The sequence below is a fragment of the Magnolia sinica genome, chromosome 15 (genome assembly GCF_029962835.1).
Source record: "Magnolia sinica isolate HGM2019 chromosome 15, MsV1, whole genome shotgun sequence".
Taxonomy (NCBI): Eukaryota; Viridiplantae; Streptophyta; class Magnoliopsida; order Magnoliales; family Magnoliaceae; genus Magnolia; species Magnolia sinica.
Window position 1 is genome coordinate 26,875,404 of NC_080587.1, and position 9,298 is coordinate 26,884,701.

Sequence of the window (9,298 nt, forward strand, 5' to 3'; positions counted from 1 at the left end):
CGATCAAATTGAAATGTGAATATGTTAGCATACAACAAGATATCTACAAACAATAAATTATTAACTAAGACCATCAAGGGTTGATAAATGACAACTTAGAAATAATGGTCTACAGCTTTAAGAAAAAATCTCTAATTTTGAGCTTATAGGGTTAGGGATCTGGGGGAAAACGACTCTTACACTAATTTCGAAGTAACTAAGTGAGATTCATGTAATTCCACCTATAAATTTTGAGGTTTGAAGTATGGTTTGTTTCTTACCTCTTGATTGTGAGTATGATGGATTCAATGGAGGAGAACGGTCGAGGCTGGGGCTTGATCAAAGTGAATCCATCAAAAACACTCTAAGATTTTCCTCATTCTCTCTCTCTCTTTATCTCTTTCTTTTTAAGGTAAATTTCGTATGGGGAAAGGGGGTGCCCAGATGAGGGTCTTATATAGTGACAGAAGTGGTGTGAATAGCCATAAGGGCTAGGTTTTCATTATATTAACCCTATGGGAGGGAGTTTTTAACCTTAGGGGCCCACTATGGGGTATAGGGGTCGATATACACTGTATGATAGTTGGCCATAATGATGATGTATATATGGATATGATCGGCCCGCCATTTGGATGCACCGATCGATGGGTATGATCAAAAGTCAGTTCGACAATACCGATAGTTGATCGGGGCTACGCCTATATAGATATATGCAAGGTATTAACTTAGATTGGTATCCTAAATTTGGTCAAAAACAAGATACACGCAACTAATTTAAGTTCTTGATTAATACTTAAAATATTCACACATATCATGCACTAGCCTTGCAAGTACAAGTTAAGCGATTTGAGACACGATCTCAGCTCGATGTCCTGGGATAGAAGTCAAGTTTGTTAACATGAATATTTTTCTATAGCCTCGGGTTTAGTAGCCCCTGTTGAGACTCAAATATTGCATATTTTCCTCCATTTATATATTGGTTTTATGAACATGATACTGCTAAATGGTATACTTTATGCATGTTTGTATTGCAAGGTGAATCTAAGAGCTTGGATTGAAAAGAATGTTAAAAGCATGGATTTAGTGCTCAAGAATCACCAAGGCAAAGGAGGGATCTCAGGAGATCAAGATTAAAGAATTCACGTGTCAAATATCCAAGGAAACTAAGTGAGGAATGAGGAGAATCCAAGATTTGAAGTGTCAATCGACTAGCCCGAGTTTTGGTTCAGCTAGCCCAAGAATTCGGCCAGCCTAAGAAAGTTCGACTGAAAATCCAGTGACATGATCTTCTGGAACTTGTGAAAGTTTGGCTAGCCTGAGTGTCAATCGGCTAGCGAAGCTCTGCTTAAGCTAGGCTAAGGTTATGCAAATTCTGCGCGGACTGCGTAAATTTGAGGCGGTTTCCGAATTCTTCCAACTTGGTGCGAAATTTTGAGTTCCCCAACTATAAATAGGAGTTCTTAGGATGCTCCAAGGCATCTTCTAGGGTTTGGGAAGGGAGAGAAGGCTAAGGCGGAGTGCCGACAATGTTCTTCTATTTCGATTTCTTCACGGGTTCTAGTTGGTCTTTTTGTTTAAGAGTTCTTAGTTCAATTATGTCTATGGTTGGCTAAACCTCTTAACTAGGGCTAAGAGGTGAAGCTTGTAGCGTGATTGGTATGTCTACTTTGCTTTGATTCATGTTTATGTTGAATTCCATTGATTTCTAATTGATTTTAAGGAATATTTTTAGTATTCAATGGTTTGTTATGACTCAATTTATAATAGATTTGTGATAGCTTTAGATATCTTCTTTTCTTAATTGAGATTGTGGAATTGGTAAATCCTGTTGTTTGCCATTGTCTCCAGGGCATGGTTGGGTGACGAAATCCCTTTAAAATCCTCACAATTCTCATCATTTGAGATTGGATCAATAAAAAGTTTAGAGATTCGATCATCTCTTTCTCCAACTGGATAACATAGGATGCTGATTCCAATTGGATCTCTTGAATCAAGCAAGGTAGCATCTCAATTGCTATAAGTGGATCCTCGGCACCCTAGTTCCCACCTTTAAATTCACAAGTTTCAATTACATCATTTACAACTATTCACTCTCTAATATTTCATATTTAAATTTAAATCTTCTTCTAGTTAAATTTTAAAACGTATAAGATTAGTTCATGTGGATTTGACCTCGGTCTTACCGAGATTATTACTACATCGCGACCCATACTCAGGGTTATGAACAAGTTTTTGGCATCGTTGTCGGGGACTAACGGTTGCGTTTTTTTAGATTAATTAGTTTTAGAATTAGGTTAAGATTAGAGTTTGTTTACTTTATATTTTTAAGTTAGGGTTTTTTTGAATTATTTTTAGAAACTAACTTATCTTTCTATTTTAGGTACTTTCCTAGCTTGTTTTTATAAACTAACCTATTTTCTGTTTTGTAGAATTTTAACATAGCAACTCTTATTTGGTAATTTTGTTTCAACCTTCTCTCTTATCTTTTCTAGATCTTTTCTTTGTTTCAGTTCATCTAGTTTTCCTTTTAAGTTTAATTTTTGTTTTAGGTTAGCTTTTTCTTATTTTCTGAATTTTTCTAATTTAGGGTTTTTAGAACTTTCTAATTTTAGAATTTTGTTTTAAGATTTTTTTGTTTTTTTATTTTTTATTTTTTTATTTTAGTAACTAACATTGTTTTCTGATCTTGTATGATCTTAAATTATAGTCTTGTCTTCTGATAACGTCTTCCCTCTACTTACTCTCCATATTTCTGTAGATTTTGTTTTTTTAGGAACTAATTTTAGAATTAGATTTAGAAGTTGGGTTTCACCATGTATATGCAAGAATGGGAATGTCAGTATGTTGAGTTAGTTCTGGAAAGTGAGAGATATTTTGAAGGGCTATCAGATGATTATGTTAGGAAAAAACCTATGTCTTAAAACTTTCCTGAAATGATCATCGAGAGCCGACTAAAATATAATGCCTCATTGGTTAAGAAGTCCCTACGCGATCATTAGCGGATAATAATTACACTCCACGGATTAAGAAAACAGTACGTGCTTATTGGAGTGAGAATGATTATCACTCACCAAGCAATAAGAAAACATTCCGTGATTATATTATCGGTGATAACGTGTACCAACAACCACCAAACTCTCCCACATATGACCTGTATAACTATGATCAGTGGAAATAACAACATTGGAGATACGAACTAACAATCGATTATAGTGACTATTCTCTTAGATCTCCTACCTTTAAGATCCAAACAGAAACAATCCAACAGAATTCACTTCAGAATTCCATACAAAATCTAGAACTCATCCAACACAACACACTCTAAGCATTATGAGAACTTATAAAATATATACAAAAGATAAGTTTACATGTCGCGATTGTGGAACATACTAAAATTAAGAATGAGAAGTTAGATTCTATTAATGAGCATACGGTTCAATTTTCCGAAAAGTCAATTTCGATGACTGTCCAAAGGGATGTTCAAGAGACATAAGTATCTTTCAAATATAATGATACTGACACTAGGGGTACACATCAAACATTAGGAACCGTGTAACCAGACCAGAGTTGTTGGATTGGTTCGGTTTAGTCCTGTTATAGGGTGTTAACGGTCCGGTTCCGGTTCCAAAATTCCGAGAACCGTTGATTACGGATTGGTTCCGGTTTAGAGCCCTGTAGAACCGAACCGAACCATTGAATCGAACCGCAGATCCAAACCTCACAAACCATGGATCCGAACCGTTACACAAACCGTAGATTCGAACCGTGACATTTAATGAACGCAAGTCATAACTAACTGATCGATGGACATCTAATGAACGGTCAAAACAACATATTCAAATTCAACAAAGTAGATGTACATTGAATTGAATTCCAAGCTCAGCAAACAGCATTGCCGAGTCAATCTGATGGTGTGGCTATATCCCATGTACAGTCAGCATCATTACACATGGCATACATGTACCTTAAATTGAACTGTCCAAGTAGTGGGCCCAATATCGAAGGATCATCATTTAGCATATGATCTTAACTGGCTGATTCGTGGACATCTGATGGACCGTTATAGTGAGAAATCTTCGACAGTCCAAATCAACAGGAAAATGTCCATTGATCAGAGGTTAGAATTGTCTAATGAATCTAAATTTGGAGCTCTGTCCCATCTATAGTGGGTCCCATTATTTGAACGATTTATATTCTGTTACATGTAAGCCACGTGTCTAGTGTTTGATTGCATCGTGTAGGTTATTAAAAAAAAGGTCTCCCATGTAACTAGTTGGATGATAAGTTACCGTTCAACTGCCATAAATGTGTCTACATCTCTAGGGTGTAAAACATCCAAACTGTCCAAGAATTGATACGAAGTTATTTCCATCAATTTACTCCCGATTGTATGGTTCCAAGACCTTAATAGTATTTGTTAAAAAAGTGCAATTGGGCTGGAGTTTAAAAGGCTTAGAACCATGGAACCGATCCAGAACCGAACCGGCTTTCACAGTCCGGTTCCGGTTCGGTTCTAGGGTGCTAATAGTCCGGTTCCGGTTCCAAAAATCCTAAAACCATAGGGAATGGTTCGTTTACGGTTTCACCCAAAAATTGGACCGAACCGAACCGTGTGCACCCCTAACTGACACACTTCACCCATAAGACACACTTGGCTTCAATGAGGAGGAAGATGCTAGTTTATTCGAGCTTCAACCCAATCTACAAACACAATGCGAGAAAAGTGATTTCAACTCACTTGTGAACTATACTGAATTAGACAACAATGGGGAGTGGGATGACAATCATGAGTTTACAGCCCAAATTCTCCTGGAATCTATCTCAAGTTTGGTCCAGATCAATGATCGAGAGGTATAGGAAGTTGTCAACCATAATGATTTACTCCACCCATTTGACACGTCTGACTTAAATATGAAGGATGAGCCCCTTTCAACCGACCCTTCCAACTCTTGTGAGGCATGTTTAGACCACTCCCCTGATTTAAACTATGATATGGTTAGGGAGATGGACGAGTTGCTCAATAGGACTCTGGAATTTGAAACCACCTAGTGGAGGTCACCATTTGAGTTGTCAACCCTTGACGATACAATGCCTTTCTTGAGTAGTGCCATTGAACAGAGTTTTCACAATAATTCTTCGCCTGCTAATCCTCAATCTACCTATGCAGGGCAAGGCAAGATACATCCGGTGATGATTTATTATCACCAAGATAAAGAGCAAGAGAACATGCTTTCATCCACTTTCAAAGACGATGAAATTCTTGGGCAAATCATCACAGTTTTCAATATGGACAATGAGCCCCTCTCAACTGACTCTCTCAACTCTCTGAAAGAATGCTTGGCATACTTTGCAGATTCAAATGATCCCATGATATAAGATCTGGTGAATGTCTTGCGAGACAATACCTCGGTAGTTGATACTGACCGAAGAAATCCCTATTCTGATGAACCTCCTTCTCCAGATCCTGAATGCTTACCATCAAATGAGGAGAAGCTAAAAATTGAACCAAAGTTTGAAACTTCAGAATGTGTTAAGACTACACCACCTACTGAAAAGTTTTCTGAATTCCATCTACTTGTAGTCTCTAATTCACCACGGTGTACTAATTTTGAAAATGTATCTGTCACAGGTGAATCATATATACTTTGGATACCTCAGACGATTCAACGATGATTTTTTGTTGAGGTATATAAATTTCTCTAGACATTTATGCTCCAGGGCATCCAAGCTCATTGCAAAAGGGGCTTTTGAATGATCTTGTTGAGAAACTTACTTAGAAATTTATCAATATACAGGCCGGAGGAGGAACTTTGCTGTATGATTAAGTAGATTTCTCTTGCTTTCCTAGTTTAGGATTATAATTTATTACTTTCATAGGATTAGGGTAATTTGCTTTCAGTTTGTCTATTCTTTGTACTAACCCATCTTCACACCGAGATCCTTGGAATAGCGTAAATTCTACTTCTCTAAGTACTATCTTTCCATCACTACTCTCTTTCTTTTCGTTGCCTCATGTGCATTATATGTTTATTTCTTTTACATTGAGGACAATGTAGAGTTTAGGTTGGGGGGGGGGGGGGGGGTGTGGATTAGGTAAACTAATCAGTATTTTGTTTAGTTTTGATCAGAAATTGTGAAAATTTTAAAATTTTCAAATTAAAACTTGTTTGGAAGCGATAGTTTGTGTAATTAAAAATGCCTTGAGTAGTATAATAAGATGAAGACTGAATCTTGAATTGTTGGAGTTTGATCCACCGAGTAAACTACCACTTAAAGTTCTTGAATGATTAAGAGGAAATTTGTATATCATGTTAATCTAAATCATAAAATACGTTCAAGTTGCTTCCTTAAGATACGCTAGGATTTCTGATTAGTAGCATGTGAATCATTGATAGATGTTGAAAATTAAGTCTGAAGAATTTTATCCACCTTAAAAGATGAAAAATCAGATAAAAATAGAAGATCGACAAAAGGGCCATGAATGATGAAAAGAATAAAGAATGACAACATCTCTAAGGAGAATGAAGAATGTCTCTGAAAAGGATGTAATGTCTGAAAAAGAATGAATAAAAAAAATAAATTTGACCATCGATATAAAATCAAAAACTGGAAAAAGAAGAAAGAGGGAGATGTTCGGAATCAATACTTGAGTTTTTGATTAATTTTGATATGATGAGCATGGCTAACATTATGATCTGATAGTGTGTTCATGGGAAGTAAGTTGATGTTCACCAAGCACATTGGAAAAACTTGATACATGAATTTATAAATTTAAAACTGATAAAGAACATATTTAATTGATTGCTTATATGATTCAGCTCTAGGTTTTTAAAATCTCACTTTCATGTCTTGATTCTACTCATGCATATTTGATTGCACAAAAATTTATTTTCTGGAAAAAGTTTTAAACTTTGAAGTTGGAAGATTATTTTACGCATGTTTTTACTCAAGACTAGCAAAATGTTGGTTGGGGAGTGTGTTGAGACTCAAATATTACATATTTTTCTTCATTTATATTTTGGTTTTATGAACATGATACTGCTTAATGGTATACTTTATGAATGTTTTGTGTTGCAATGTGAATCTGAAAGCTTGGATTGAAAAGAATACTAAAAGCATGGATTTAGTGCTCAAGAATCACCAAGGCAAAGGAGAGATATTAGGAGACAAGATTGAAGAATCCATGTGCCAAATATCCAAGGAAACCAAGTAAGGAATGAGGAGAATCCAAGATTTGAAGTGTTCGTCGGCTAGCTCAAGAATTCGGCCGGCCTGAGAAAGTTCAACTAAAAATTTAGCGACATGATCTTCTGGAACTTGCGGAAGTTTGGCTAGCCCGAGTGTCGGTACGGCTAACCCCACTGTTGGTCAGCTAACCGAATCTCTGCTTAGGCTAGCCTAAGGTTACGCAAATTCTACGCGTACTGTGTAAATTTGAGGTGGTTTTCGGATTCTTCTAACTCTGTGCGAAAGTTTAAGTTCTCCAACTATAAATAAGAGTTTTTAGGATGCTTCAATGCATATTTTAGGGTTTGGGAAGGGAGAGAAGGCTAAGGCGGAGCGCCAATAATATTCTTCTACTTCAATTTCTTCACGGGTTCTAGTTGGTCTTTTTGTTTAAGAGTTTTTAGTTCAATCATGTCTATGGTTGGCTAAACCTCTTAGCTATGACTAAGATGTGAAGCTTGTAGCGTGATTGAGATGTCTACTTTACTCTGAATCATATTTGTGTTTAACTCCATTGATTTCTAGTTGATTTTAAGAAATATTTTCATGTTCAATGGTTTGTTATGACTCAAATTATAATAGAATTGTGATAGCTTTCGATATCTTCTTTTCTTAATTGAGATTGCGGGATCGGTAAATCCTGTTATTTGCCATCGTATCTGAGGCATGGTTGGGTGACGGAATCCCTTCCAAATCCTCATAATTCTCCTCCTTTGAAACTGCATCAATGAGAAGTTTAGAGATTTGATCATCTCTTTCTCCAACTGGATAAGATAGGACTCTAATTCCAGTTGGATCTCTTAAATCAAGCAAGGTAGGATCTCAATTGCTACAAGTGGATCCTTGGCACCCTAGTTCTCACCTTTAAATTCACAAGTTTTAATTATTTCATTCACAATTACTCTCTCTAATATTTCAGATTTAGATTTAAATCTTCTTTTAGTTTTGATTCTATTTAAATTTAGAAACGTACAAGATTAGTCCCTGTGGATTCGACCTCGGTCTTACCAAGATTATTACTACATCATGACCCTACACTTGGGGTTGTGAGCAACCCCATAATGAGTGAAATAGAACTTATTTGGATAATCGGGGCATTTTTGGAATGAATTAGGTAACGAGATTTCTTGTACGTGATAATTAGAGTTTGGATTAGGTAAGTTCATAGTATGGCCTATTCACAACTAACAGAAATAATGATCTGATCCGAATCACCTTAAACTATTGATTCTTAGGCTACATGAGTAACTAGATTATTTTGATTTGTTAGTTAGAATCCGACCCCAAGTTATCTCAGCTTTTAGTAGGTCTTTATTTAGTTGTGGTCATCTTGATTAGTCAACGATATGTCTAATAGGTTTGGGCCTTAAATAAAGAAATCATGAAGGTAGACTCGAGGTTTTAAGTGATCGAGCAGATTTGTTAGCTTCCCATTGTTAATTAATTGGATATGTGCGGTTCATTACTGGTATCACCCGTGTATAGGCTCACTTCGAATGTTAGGGGTCAGTAAATGATAATGCAAACTAATTAAGGAAACAAAATTCTAAGATTTTTTGAAAATAGAAAATAGCAAAAATCTAAGATGTTACAGTTAAAGTGGTATTCAATTGCATTAGATGTAATTAACATAATTATTATACAATGATTATATGTCTAGAAATACCACAGTATTTGACCACCCGATCCCTTGTTTAGGATTGAAACCTAACCTTCCTTTGATAAAAACATTTGGTATATTTGACCATTGAACCCCACAGTTAGGATTAAAATATTCCTTTGATAAAAACATTGTTTTAAATAAAATTAGCCTTGGGTGAAACCTAAAATTGTAATTAATGGATCAAATTTCATAACTAATGCTAGTCACCTATATTCATAACAACTTGAGTGTCACGTGTAAAGGGCATATATGGATGGACAACGGGAGTATATGGATGGATGGTATGGATAAAATACATGCATCAACATGGGGCCAAAAAATACCACTGTATCTCTTATTGGGAGTAGAAGATCAGTACCTGGATTAATCAAATCCTTCCCATCGATTCCAAATGGTAGATGGAATTTACTGAACCAAATGCAATTCCAT